At 36.0% G+C, this 14,570-nt stretch overlaps 1 protein-coding gene across 2 annotated transcripts in view; it reads right to left on the reverse strand.

Moving 5' to 3' along the window:
• Nucleotides 1-424: 424 nt before the first annotated feature.
• The window catches only part of LOC107035137 (OX-2 membrane glycoprotein-like), a 36,700-nt gene continuing 22,554 nt past the window's right edge, over nt 425-14,570 (reverse strand). For both annotated transcript variants that reach the window (XM_072965388.1, XM_072965381.1), the window contains exon 6: nt 425-597. The gene's annotated coding sequence lies outside the window, so the exon portion shown is untranslated. The remainder of the gene's footprint in view (nt 598-14,570) is intronic.

Genomic DNA, 14,570 nt, shown 5'->3' on the forward strand with positions numbered 1-14,570 from the left:
CCCCCCCCGCCCCGCCCCTTACTTTCCCCTGCACACACACACACATACACACACTTACACACATCACCCACACAGAGGAGCCGAGGCCAGGTAGGTTAGTGCTAGGCAATTAAATGCCTTTTAAAAATATGCTCATCTTTTTCTATCTTCAGAACAGTTGCATTTTTCAGAGATGGCAACTGGGGAAACGGAGAAAGTGTTTGAAAAAAATATACACTTTTCCCATTTTCATCTTACAGAGAGAAAGGATACAGGGCGAGATGGGAGGACGTGAAGCGTTTCATGGCATTCGCGCTGTGAGGAATGGCAGTCTGCGCTGTGGAGCAGGCATGTAGGAAATGATTTTTGAGCAATGTTACAGTTTCCCTAGTTACCACCTCTGAAAAATGCAAATATTTTGAAGCCGAATCTAACCAAGAAGCACTTTACAAAAAACAAATGTATATTTATTTTTATCCAGAACCAAATTGTATCTTTAAGCCGTCAACATCGCTCTTTCACCAGTGTGACTGGATTTCTTTTCTGTGAGGCATTTTCTGACACTTGCGTTGATGCTGAGGATTCTTCTTATTTTAACAAGTTCCAGAGTTCTTGGCTCTTAAAAAATAAACAAAGACAAACAGATCAATGAAGTGCTCAATTCCTAAAGCCTTTCCTGTTCGCCCACCAGCACCCCTCTGACAAGGTGCTGGAACAGAGCCTTTACTTAAGGATTCATAGGGCTGTAAATCCCAGGGCTGTAAATAAAAAATGACTGATTTTTTTTCCAGAAAAACATTAACATAAAGTACACATTGAAAGGACTAAAAGATTCACAGAGTGGCAAACAGGCATTTATAAGAGAAAGCCAATTTAAGGACATTATAATGAAATGAAGAAGATCAAAGTAAGGAAATCGAAGAGAAAATTCTTAAAGCTTCAAAAATGAAAAGTAGAGACACTGAAGAAAAAGAAATAAAGTGACTTTGTCACAAGGCAGTGCTGGATGCAGGAAGGCAATGAGCTAATTTTCAAAATATTGAAGAAAATCAGCTTTGACTTCCACTTTGCCTTTTATAAATATTGCTACAAAGGTATATTTAAAAAAATACTTTTCACTTTTGATTGTGTTATTCATAGAGGAAAGTGCATACCTCATGAGTACACAATTTGAATTGCCGTAGAGTAAACATGCTTGCATAGCTGTGAGCAGATAAAACCCTGACGGTTCCCAGCCCCACAGAGCCGGTTCCACCCTCTTTGCTCACTCTTCCTGCACTGTCACCTTCTGTCACCTCCCACTACTCTCTTACTCTTAGCATCATGAAATAGGCCTGCCTGTTAGTGATCTTGATATAAATGACGTCATGGAGTATGTCCTCACTTGTATCTGGGTTCTTTCACTCAACAGTAGATTTGAAAAATTCATCCACGACTTTGCATGTCGCTGTGAGTCATTCATTCTCACTGCTGTATACTATCCCATTCTGTAAACACCGCATTTACTTACTACTTTACTGTTACTAGACATTTGTGTGTTTTCCATTTGGGGGTTATTTTTAATAGTGGTGCTATAAACATTTTTATACATGGCTTTTCCTAAACATGTGTACATCATTCTGTTAGATTATTTTTTGTTTTATCTCTTCCTCTTCATTTTTAATCTTTCTCTATTATTTTCTTTCTCAATTGTGTAGATGATATTTTGTGGGACTTCAATTTTTTTAAACTACTGAAAGACTCTGTCCTAAATTTTAAGAGCAAAATATTACAAAATGACAGGATGAAAAAAGATTTTGTTAAGCATATAAACCTCAGAAAATTTATTATATCAGGACTCTCCTTGAAAACACTTTTGAAAAAAGCATTCTGGAAAAAAGAAAAATGAACCCAGGAGGATGCTACATAGAAAGATATGCAGAAAGGACATAGAACTTATCAAAATTTGTAACTGCCTAAAAAAGCAAGATTCCCCCAAATCATGTATCTATAATAAAATAATTCAAACATTGAAGCCTACATGGAAGGACATAAGGGTTTAGGTAGTAAGATTATGAGAGGTAGGTGAGAATTATGCCAAGATGTATATGCTTAAGAAATAGACATTAAAAAATAAATATAAGTATTATTCTTAGTAAGTTAGGGCAAAGCATCAAAAGAATAGCATAATGTATGACTCAGACTAGAAAAAGAATATTTAACCTAATGAAAGACAGCACAGGTGAAAATAGAAAAATATTACCAAAATGACATATAAAGTTAAAAAATTAAATGGAAAAAAATGCCCTATTAGTAATTATGACATGCATGAATAAGGTGAAAACACAAAAGATAGAGACTTGGGATACAGAAGAGTGAACCAAAGAGGGGAAAAATTTCTTGCCATCATGGAAAATAAATACTACTTTAAAAATTCTTTGGAAGAAGGGTGAAGGTATAGCTCAGTGGCACAGTGCATGCCTAGCTGTGGACTCATCATATATGGCTTTTATTATGCTGAGGTTATTTCCTTCTATACCTACTTTCTGGAGAGTTTTTATCATAAATGGGTGTTGAATTTTATCAAAAGCTTTTCTTCATCTGTTGCGATCATCATATGGTTTTTATTCTTCAGTTTGTTACTGTGGTGTATCACATTGGTTGAATTGTAGGTATTGTACCATCTTTACATTCCTGGGATCAATCCTATTTGATCATGGTGCATGGTTCTTTTTAAATATTGTTTAATTTAGTTTGCTAATATTTTGTTGAGGAAAGTTGCATTTATGCTCACCAGTGATATTGGCCTATAATTTTCCTTTTTGTGTGATATATTTATCTGGTTTAGGTATCCAGGTGATGCTGTCCTCATAAATGAGTTCAGAAACATACCGTATTCTGCGTTTTTTGAAAAAAATTTGGGAAGGATAGGTGTTAAATCTTCCATAAATGTTTGATAGAATTCACCTGTGGTGTTATCTGGTTCTGGTCTTTTGTTTGTTGGGAGTTTTTAAGTTACTGATTTGATTTCCGTACTGGTAATTGGTCTATTCACATTTTCTATTTCTTCCTGGTTTAGTCTTGGGAAAGTGCACATTTCTGAAATTTCTCCGTTTCTTCTAGGTTGTCCATTTTATTGGCATATAGTTGCTTGTATTAGTCTCTTATGATTCTTTGTATTTCTGTGGTGTCAGTCATAACTTCTCTTTCATTTCCAATTTTATTTATTTGGAACACCTCTCTTTTCTTCTTGATGTGTCTGACTAAAGGTTTATCAATTTTGTTTATCTTTTCAAAGAACCAGCAATGAGTTTCACTGACCTTTTCTATATTTCTGCTCTAATCTTTATGATTTCGTTCCCTCTATTAACTTTAGGTCTTGTTTGTTCTTAATTTTCTAGTTCCATTAAGTGTAAGATCAGATTGTTATTTGAGATTTTTCTTGTTCCCTGAGGTACACTTGTATCATTTGAACTCGTCTCTCAGAAAGCTTTGGCTGTGTCCCATATATTTTGTATCATTGTGTTTTCATTTGTCTCCAGATGTTTTTTAAAATTTCTTCTTTGTGATTTAATGATTCATTGGCTATTTAGTAGCATATTGTTTAGCCTCCATGTGTTTGTGTTTTATGCAATTTTTTTCTTAGAGTTGGTTTTTAGTTTAATAGCCTCAGGGTTAGAAATGATGCTTCATGTGATTTCAATCTTCTTAGACTTACTGCGACTTGAATTCTTCTATGAATTAGCACGTGATCTATCCTGGAGAATGCTCCATATGCACTTGAAAAGAATATGTATTCTGCTGCTTCGGATGGAATGTTCTGTATAGATCTACTAAGTTCACTTGGTCTAAAGTGTTTTTTAAGGCCAATATATCATTATTATTTTTCTGTCTGGACGATCTGTCCATTGATGTAAGTGGGGTGTTAATGTCCCTTACTGTTATTATATCAGTGTAAATTTCTCCCTTTATGTTTGTTACTATTTGTTTTATATATTTAGGTGCTTCTAGGTTGAGTGTATATATGTTTGCAGTTGTTACATGTTCCTGTTGGATTGATCCCTTTATCCATGTGTAATGTCCTTCTTTGTGTCTTGTTACATCTTTGTTTCAAAGCCTATTTTGTCTGATACAAGTATCACTTCCCCAGCTTTCTTTTGATTTCCATTTGTGTGGAATGCCTTTTCTATCCCCTTACCTTCCAGCGAGTGTATCTTTAGATCTGACATGAGTTTCTTGTAAGTAGCATATATATATGGGCTTTTCTTTTCATTCAGCCACTCTGTCTTATTTTATTTCTCTGTCTTATTTTATTTCTTATTTTTTATTGAAGTTTAATCAATTTACAATATCAGTTTCAGGTGTACAGCAAAGCAATTCAGTTATACATATACATACATATATATTTTTTCAGTTTCTTTTCATTACAGCTTATTACAACTAATTGTGCTATACAGTAGGTCCTTATTGTTTATCTATTTTATATATAATAATGTGTGTCTGTTAATCCTAAACTCCTAATCTATCCCTCTCCCCTTTCCTTTTTGATAACCAGTGTTATTTTTTTTTTGCTATATCCATGAATCTATTTCTGGTTTATAAATAAAATTTGTATCATTTTTTAAAAAATTGCACATATAAGTGACATCATATGATAGTAACCTTTCTCTGCCTGGCTTACTTCACTTAATATGATAGTCTCTGGGCCCATCCATGTTGCTGCAAATGGCATTACTTATTGTTTTGTATGACTCAGTAACATTCTATTATTTCATATATGGAGAGAGACAGAAATATATAGAGATGTAGATAGATAGATACCACATCTTTTTTCATTCATCTGGTGATGGACACTTAGGTTGTTTCCATGTCTTGGCTATTGTAAATAGAGCTGCTGTGAACATTGGGGTGCATGTATCTTTTCCAACTATAGTTTCTCTGAATGTATGCCCAGGAGTGTGATTGCTGGATCATATGGTAGGTGCATTTTTAATTTTTAAAGGAACCTCCATACTGTCCTCCATAGTGGCTTCACCAATTAACATTCAAACCAACAGTGTAGGAGGGTTTCTTTTCTTCACACCCTCTTCAGCATTTATTATTTGAAGACTTTTTAGTGATGGCCATTCTGACTGGTGTGAGGTGATACATCATTGTAGTTTTGATTTGCATTTCTCTAATAAATAGCAATATTGAGCATTCTTTCATGTGTCTGCTGGCCATCTGGATGTCTTTGGAGAAATGTCTATTTAGGTCTTCTACCCATTTTTTGATTGGGTTGTTTGGGGTTTTTTATGTTAAGCTACATGAGCTGTTTGTATATTTTGGAAATTAGTCCCTTGTCAGTTGCATCATTTGCAAATATGTTCTCGCATTGTGTAGGTTGTCTTTTTATTTTGTTAATGGTATCTTTAGCTGTGCAAAAGCTTTTAAGTTTAATTAGGTCTCATTTGTTTATTTTTGCTTTTATTTCCATTACTCTAGGAGATCGTTTGAAAAAAAATATTGCTGTGATTTATGTCAAACAGTGTTCTGCCTATGTTTTCCTCTAGTTTTATAGTATCCAGTCTTACATTTAGGACTTTAATCCATTTTGAGTTTGTTTTTGTATATGGTGTTAGAGAATGCTCTAATTTCATTCTTTTAGAAGTAGCTGTCTAGTTTTCCCAGCAACACTTATTGAAGAGACTGTCTTTTCTCCATTGTATATTTTTGCCTCCTTTATTATAGATTAATTGACCATAAGTGTGTAAGTTTATTTCTGGACTTTCTATCCTGTTCCGTTGATCTGCATCTCTGTTTTTGTGGCAGTACTATACTGTTTTGATTACTGTGGTTTTGTAGCATGGTCTAAAGTCATGGAGCATGATTCCCCAGCTCCATTCTTCTTTCTCAAGATTGTTTTGTCTATTCAGGGTCTTTTAACATTTTTTATCCAGTTCTCTGAAAATGTCATTGGTTATTTTATAGGCATTGCATTGAATCTGTATATTGCCTTGGGTAGTATGGCCATTTTAAAAATATTGATTCTTCCAATCCAAGAACATGGCATTTCATTCCATCTGCTTGTGTCATTTTCAGTGTCTTTCTTCAGTGTCTTGTGGTTTTTGGAGTCAGGTCCTTTGCCTCTTAGTAGGTTTATTCCTAGGTATTTTATTCTTTTTGATGTGATGGTGAATGGAATCATTTCCTTAATTTCTTTTTTCTGCTATTTTGTTCTTAGTGAATAGAAATGCAACTGACTTATGTGTATTGATTTTGTATCCCACAACTTTACCAAATTCATTGATGAGCTCTAGTACTTTTTTGGTAGCATCTTTAGGATTTTCTATGTATAGTATCATGTTATTTGTAAACAGGGACAGTTTTACTTCTTCTTTTCCAATTTGGATTCCTTTTTTTTTTTCTTTTTCTTCTCATACTGCTATGGCTAGGACTTCCAAAAGTATGTTGAATGAAAGCGGTGAGAGTGGGCATTCCTGTCTTGTTCCAGATCTTAGAGGAAATGCTTTCAGCTTTTCCCCACTGAGTATGATGTTAGCTTATGGCCTTTATTATTTTAAGGTATGTTCCCTCTATGCCCACTTAATGAAGAGTCTTTATCATAAATGGATGCTGAATTTTATCAAAGCTTCTTCTGTATCAATTAGATGATCATATGGTTTTTATTCTTCAGTTTGTTAATATAATGTATCACATTGATTGATTTGTGGATTCTGAATCATCCTTACCTGTCTGAGATAAATCTCACTTGATTTGGTGTATGATCCTTTTAATGCTTTGTTGGAGTCTATTTGGTATCATATTCTGGAGGATTTTTGCATCTATATTCATAAGTGATATTGCCCTGTAATTTTCTTTTTGTGTGATATCTTTGTCTGGTTTTGGTCTCAGGATGATGGTGGCCTCATAGAATGAATTTGGAAGTGTTCATTCCTCTGCAATTTCTTGGAATAGTTTCAGAAGGATAGGTGTTAACCTTTCTCTAAATATTTTGTATAATTCACCTGTGAAGTCATCTGGTCCTGCAGTTTATTGGGAGTTTTAAAATTACTGATTTGATTTCTGTACTGGTAATTGGTCTATTCATATTTTCTATTTCTTCTGGTTTAGTCTTGGCAAATTGTACCTTTCTAAGGAATTGTTACATTTCTCGACCTTGGAGAAATGGCCCTTTGTATGAGCTATCATATGCATCCCAGCAGTGTGCTCCCATCTTGTCACTCAAGGACCAGGGTTCAGCCGGTCCCAGGGTAGAGTCTGGCCTGCATTTGTGGATGCCTTCCACAGGCTGTGGGATTGTTGTTTTCTTACTTCTGGTGTCTGCCCCTTGGTAGGTGAAGCTGGACTAGAGGCTTGTGTAGGCCTGGCAGGAGGGGTTGGTGCTTGCCCACTGGTGAGTGGGCCCAGGGGTCCAACATCAAGAGAAGAAGTCTGCAGAGCATTTGTTTTTGAAGGCCACCTGGGCTTAATTGCAGGAGCTCCATAGGACAGGGGGAAATAGAGACTTCACTCTCTTGGATCACACACAGAATCTCACATGCACTGGGACCAGGGGAAGAGACGGTGATTTCATAGGAACCTGGGCTAGACCTGCCTGCTGGTTTTTGGAAGGTCTCCTGAGAGGTGAGTGTGGCTGTGGCTCCCCTTCAGGAAATAAAAGCTGGTGGAGAACATTTGGGGAGTATTCATCTATATGAGCTTTCCCTGGAGGCTGACATCTGGCTTGGATTATTAGCACCAAGAGCTGGCTCCACTCAACAGCCTGTAGGCTTAAGTGCTGGGACACCTCAGGCCAAACAATATACCAGATGGGAACACAGCTCTACCCATCAGCAGACTTCCTGAGCCCACAAATGCCTCTAGACATGCCCCTGGACATAGCCCTGCCCACTAGAGGGTCAGGACCCAGCTCCACTTATTCAGCTTTTGCTTGTGTATAAATTTTTACTTTCTCCATCAAATATGAATGAAAATCTTGATGGGTAGGGTATTATTGTTTGTAGGTTTTTCCTTTCATCACTTTAAATACATCATGCCTGCATTCCTTGTGGCCTGCAGAGTTTCTGCTGAAAAGTCAGCAGGAGTTCCTTTGTGTATAACATTTTGCTTTCCCTTGGCTGCTTTTAATATTCTGTCTTTAATTTTTGCCATTTTAAAAACAATGTGTCTTGGTGTAGTCCTCTTTTGGGTTTTTCCTCTTTGGGACTGTCTGTGCAACCTGTACCTGGATGTTTGTTCTTTTCCCAGAAGAGGGAAGTTTTCAGCTATTATATCTTCAAATATGTCTCTGCCACTTTCTCTTCTCCTCCTGGGTTTCTTATCATGAGAATGTTGGTACCCCTGATGTTGTTCCAGAAGTCTCTTAAACTGTCCTCACTTTTTAAAATTATTTTTTCTTTTTTGTGTTCAGCATCAGTGATTTCCACTACTCTGTCTTCTAGTATGCTGACTCATTCCTTTGTGTCATCTAATACACTGTTGATTCCTTGTAGTGTGTATTTTTTATTTAAGTTATTATATTCTTCAGCTTTGTTTAGCTCTTTTTTACATTTTCTAACTTTTTGTCAAACTTCTTACTGTGTTCATCCATTCTTCTCTCAAGTTCATTGAGCATCTTCATGATTATTACCTTGAACTCTTATTAGGTAGATATCCTATCTCCACTTTGCTTAGCTCTTCTTCTAAGTTATTATCTTGTTCCTTCATTTTGAATATATTCCTTTGTCATTTCATTTTTCCTGATTTTATGTTTTTATGTTTACGTATTAGGTATGTTTGTTACATTTACAGATCTTGGAAAAGTGGCCTAATGTAGAAGATGTTTTATGGTGCCCTGCAGCATACTCCCTTTTGTTAAACAGAGGTATATGCTCTAGGGATGCCTCCAGGTGAACTGCATAGGCCCTTTAATTGTGGCAGGACTGGCTACAGTGGGTCACTGGTAAGCATGGCTGGCCCCTTGCCTAGTTGATTGTCAGGCCCTGCCTAGTGTAGTGTCTGCCAGACAGACACTGGTGGGTGGAGCCAGGTCCTGGAACTGGTGCCAGCCTATTGATTAGTGGGTTTGTGTCCTATTGCAGATGACTGTGGGATTCAGGAGGTCCTGGGGATAGTGCTGGCCCACTGACGGGCAGGACTGGAGCCTACGAGGTCCTGTGGATGATGCCTGTCCACCACTGGGCAGGGCCAGTTCCCAGTGCAGCTGTCTGCAGAGGTCTCTTAGTTAACGGGTTGATTCTTGCCTGCTGGTGGGTGGGACTGGGTTCTGGTATGTCTGACTGTGGTGGCCTGGGGTTCTCAGGGCTGGTGCCTACCCACTGTTGGGTGAGACCAAGTCCCAGGACTGGTGCTGACCCACTGGTGGGCAGGGCCAGGTCTCGCCAGCATCTGTGTCCTCAGGGTCAGTGCCAGTTGCCTCCTGCCTCTTCAGGAAGCTCTACAAGTTCAGCAAATGAGTCTGACCCAGGCTCCTTTCAATTACTGCTTCTGCCTTGGGTCTCTGAGTGTGTGAGATTTTATGTGTGCCCTTTAAGAGTGGAGTCTCTCTTTCCTACAGCTTTCTGGCTCTCCTGAATGCATGCCCCACTGGCCTTCAAAGCCAGATGTTCTGGGGACTCGTCTTCCCAGTGAAAAACCCCCAGGCAGGGGAGTTTGATGTGGGTTGGACCCCTGGGTCCTTGGGTGTAACCTCTGCAATTGTGATTATCCTCCTGTTTGTGGGTCCACCTAACTGGAAGTGTAGTCTTGACTATACTGCATCTCCCATCCTCTTACCACCTTATTGTGATTCCATCTGTACATCTTTAGTTGTAGAAGATGTTTTTTTTTGCTAGTTTTTAGTTGTCCTTATTTATAATCGCCCTGTAAATCACTGTAATTTTGGTGTGCCTATGGGCAGAGGTTTGCTCAGGGTCTCCCTACTCCACCATCTTGACAAAGTCCAAGCCTGTAAGAGGCTTTTAATGTGCTGTTGAATTCAATTTCCTGTTGAGAATTTTTACATATATATATATATATATATATATATATATATATATATATATATGTAAAATATTGGGATATTGGCCAGTAGTTTTTCTTTTCTTGTGATGTCTTTGTCTGGCTTTGCTATCAAGGTAAAGCTGATCTAGTAAAATGAGTTTGGAACTGATGCCTCCTTCTCAATTTCTTGAAAGAGCTTGAGAAGCCCTAGTAATAATTCTTGTTTAAATGCTTGGTGGGATTCTGTAGTGAAGCCATCTAGTCCTGGACTTCCCTTTGTTCAGAGGTTTTCGGTTACTGATTCAATCTCCATACTGGTTATATTTCTGTTCAGACTTTCCACTTCTTCATGATTTAGCTGTTACTAGGAATTTATCTATTTCTTCTAGGTTATCCAGTTTGTTGGCATATAATTTTTCATAGCAGTCTCTTACGATATTTTTTATTTCTGTGCATCAGTCATAATGTCTCTTCTTTCATTTTTTATTTAATTTATTTGAGTCTTCTCTTTTTTTGTTAGTCTAGTTAATGGTTTATCAATTTTATCTTTTCAAAAACGAACTCTTAGTTTTGTTGATTTTTTCTATTTTATTTAATCTTTGTAACTTCCTTCCTTCACCTATCTCTTGACTCAGTTTTTTGCTTCTTTTTATAGCTCCTTAAGAAGTAGCATTAGGTTTTTTGTGCAATTCCTATCAAAATTCCCATAGCATTTTTTAAAATAGAAAAACAATTCTATAATCCATATGGAACACACACAGAAAGCCCACAAATAGCCAAATCCGCCTTGAGAAAGAAGAATGAAGCTGGAGGTATCACACTTCTTGATTTCAGAATATAGTACAAAGTTAAGTAATCAAAATAGCTTGGAACTAGCATGAAGAGAGACATACGGATCAATGGAATAGAATAGAGAACTCAGAATTAAATCTACACTATACAGTCAACCGATCTTTGACAAGGTGCCAAGACACATAATGGGGAAAGGACTGTCTCTTGAACAAATGATGTTGTGAAAACTGGATATCCACATGCAAAAGGATAAACTGGACCTTTATTTTATGCCATACAGAAAAATAAACTCAAAATGAATTAAAAACTTAAATGTCAGAGTTAAAACTGTTAAACTCCTAGAAAACTCCTAGGGAAAAAACTTCATGACATTGGTCTTGGCAATGACTTCAGGAAATGACACCAAAAGTACAGGCCACAAAAACAAAAATAGACAAGCAGGACTATATTAAGCTAAAAAACTTCTGCACAATGAAGGAAAAAATCAACAGCATAAGGGCCAACCTACAGAACAAGAGAAATACTTCCAGAGGTCTTTAAGAGTCATAAAACCCATCACAAGCATGCAAATGTTGGTTTCTCGCTGTACTAATGACGTTTAAAACCATAGCCTATTCATGTTTTTTCCAGTTATGGAACAGGAAACACAGGTACACAGGCAAGTAGCTCTAGGATGGTAACAGCATTTGGTCACTCTCAGGGTTTGTCCTCCTCCTGAATCTCAGAGGTCTCGTAGCAGCCCCGAAGTGCTTGCACATGGGACTGTTCTAAGCCTTATTTCTTCCGGTTACAGTCACATCATTTGGCCTAATTAGTTTCTAAAACTAGTTTCTATTTTATTTAGGGCAAGTTTCCAAGTGTGTTTTCAAATTAATCAGTGCTAGTAATAAAAGATAACAAGATCCTGAGAAAAATTATTTCAGACCATGTATCTGATGAGGTTTATCACCAAAATATATTTAAAAATTACTAAAACTCAGTAGCAAAAAAAGCCCTATAACCCAACAAACAAATAGGCTAAGGATTTGAACAGATATTTCTTCAAAGAAGATATAAATGGCCAACAGGTATATGAAAACCTACTCAATGACACTAATCATCAGGGTAATGAAGATCAATACCACAGTGAGCTATCACCTGGCATCTGTCAGCATGGCTATTATCAAAAAACAAAACACAACAAGTGTTGATGAGAATGTGGAGAAGTTGGAACACTTGTTTGCTGCTGGTGGGAATGCAAAATGGTATGGCCACTATGGAAAACACCACGGAGGTTTCTCAAAAAAATTTAAAATTGAACTATATATGATCCAATCCCACTTCTGGGTATTTATGCAAAAAAAACAATTGTAATCAGGATCTAAAAGAGATATTAGCACCCTTGTGTTCATTGCAGCACTATGCACATTAGCCAAGGTGTAGAAACAACCTAAATATTCATCAAGAGATGAATGGATAAAGGATACATGGTATGTACAAACAATGGAATACTATTCAGCCTTAAAAAGAAGGAAATTCTGCAATATGTGACAACATAGCTGAACCTCAAGGGCACTATGCTAAGTAAAATAAGCCAGTCACAAAAGACAGGCGCCGCACAATTGCACTTGTGTGAAGTACCTAAAATAATCGAATTCATAGAATCAGAGAGTGAAATGGTAGTTGCCAGGGGCTGAGGAGACAGAGAAATGGGGAGTTACTAATCAACGGGCATAAGTTAAGCAACTTACAAACAAGTTCTAGAGATCTGCTCCACGTTGTACTGATAATCAACAATACTACATCATATGCTTAAAAAATTTTGTTAAGAGGATGGAGCTCATGTTAAATGTTCTTACCACAACAAACTAAAAAATAGAAGTAAGAGGATAAAAAATTATGAGAAATTGAAAATTGAATAAGCCAACAATTTTGAAAGGAACTCAGTTGAAATGAAAGAATTCCACTACCAAAACATCCATAAATCCAGATGGTTGTTAAGGAAATCGCTCTCGTACATATTTCTAAAAGAAGAAATACTAAATGACTAAACCCTTTCTTTGAGGCTAGTGTTAATTTCAAAACCTAATTTGTAATCTTTATTTTAAAGCCAAAAAATAAAAGTATAGTCGTGCTTTACTTATAAAGCGGAAAAAAAAAATCCCAGAATAGTTTAGCACTGGAAAATCTATCAATGTAACTTATCATATTAGTGGACTGCTTTGGAAAATTCGTATCATTATCTTAACAGGTACAAAAAAATTATTTCTTAAGTTCAACAACCTATATGTGATAAAACCACAGAAAATGGAAATAATGAAACATCTCCTAAACTTGATAATGTGCTTAACAGCCAAAAACTGTAGCAAATATCATACTTAGATAAATTTTAGACATGGTCTTTAAATTCAGAAATGTTCTAAAGCAAAAATGTCATTATGTGCAAGACAGATGGTTATTTACAGGGAAAATCGTTAGATCAACAGAAAAGCTTTGAATAAATAGAGTTTAGCAAGGTTTCCAGCTACAGGTTAACTTCAAAATCCATAACTGTTCCTAAACCACTAATAATCAGCTAGAAAATTTCATTTAAAAAATGATGCCATTCATTATAGTGAACAGATTAAAAGCACCAGGGAATTAACTTAACAAAAATTACATAAACCCTGCAGAAAGAAAATTTTTAAATTTTCCTAAAAGGCATCCATGAATAAATGGATGACATATTTATAGGTGGAGCAAATTACACTGTAAAGATATCGATACTTCCAAAATTAAATTAATCTAAAAATTCAATGTAGGACTAACCAAAATTCCAGCCACATTTTTTAAAGAACTTAGTAAACTTAGTTCATGACTTATGCGTGTGCTTGTGCGTCTCTGAATTGAAATATCAAGTTAAGAAAGAAAAGAGGGAAATCTCTCCCTATCACATTTTAACATATAACAAAAAATCATCAAAATAAAAACTATATGCATTTATGAAAAAAACAAAAAATTAAACAATGGAACAAAATTTCCACCTGAGAGAGATGGAAATGGAGTTCATAAGTAAGAGAAGGGAAGAACAGATTGTATAGAAGTTGATGGTGGGAAATCTGAATCATTATATAACAACATTTAATACTATATATCAAGTTTACATTATGTGCAAAGGTTTAAATACCTATATATAAAATAGAAAAAATAGGAAGCTAATAAATATGATTATATTTTTGTGAATTTAGGTGGATGAGGACTTCTTAAATAAGATCCCAAACTCAAACTATTGGGTGAAAAAGTGTGGATTTAATAACATCAAAACATTAAAGACTTCTTTTAATGATAAAACTGAGAAATTTAATGGAGTTATGCAAAATAGGGAGAAGTAATCAGTATCTAGTACATAAAGGATCTAGGATATAAAGAATTTCTGCAAATATAGACAGAGGTCACATGAAGATGTAGACAACAACATTACAGAAACAGACTTGCAGACATAGTAAACAATCTTATGGTTACTGGATGAAAGGAAGTGGGAAAGGATAAATTTGGGAGTTTGAGATTTGCAAATGTTAGGCACTATATATAAAAATAGAATCTAAAAATTCCTTCTGTATAGCACAGGGGACCATACTCAGTATCTTGTAATAACCCTTAATGAGAAAGAGTATGAAAAGGAATATATGTATGTATATGCATGACTGGGACAGTATGCTGTACACCAGAAACTGACACATTATAACGAATTGTACTTCAATTAAAAAAAAAAGAATGTTACAGAAGAGGAAACCTGAATGGTTAACAATACATAAGACGTGCTTATACTTAATAATCAGAAAAATATCCGTAAGTCAAAGCAGTCATTAAACTGGTAA

This window comes from Vicugna pacos, chromosome 1, assembly GCF_048564905.1.
Source record: "Vicugna pacos chromosome 1, VicPac4, whole genome shotgun sequence".
Classification (NCBI taxonomy): domain Eukaryota; kingdom Metazoa; phylum Chordata; class Mammalia; order Artiodactyla; family Camelidae; genus Vicugna; species Vicugna pacos.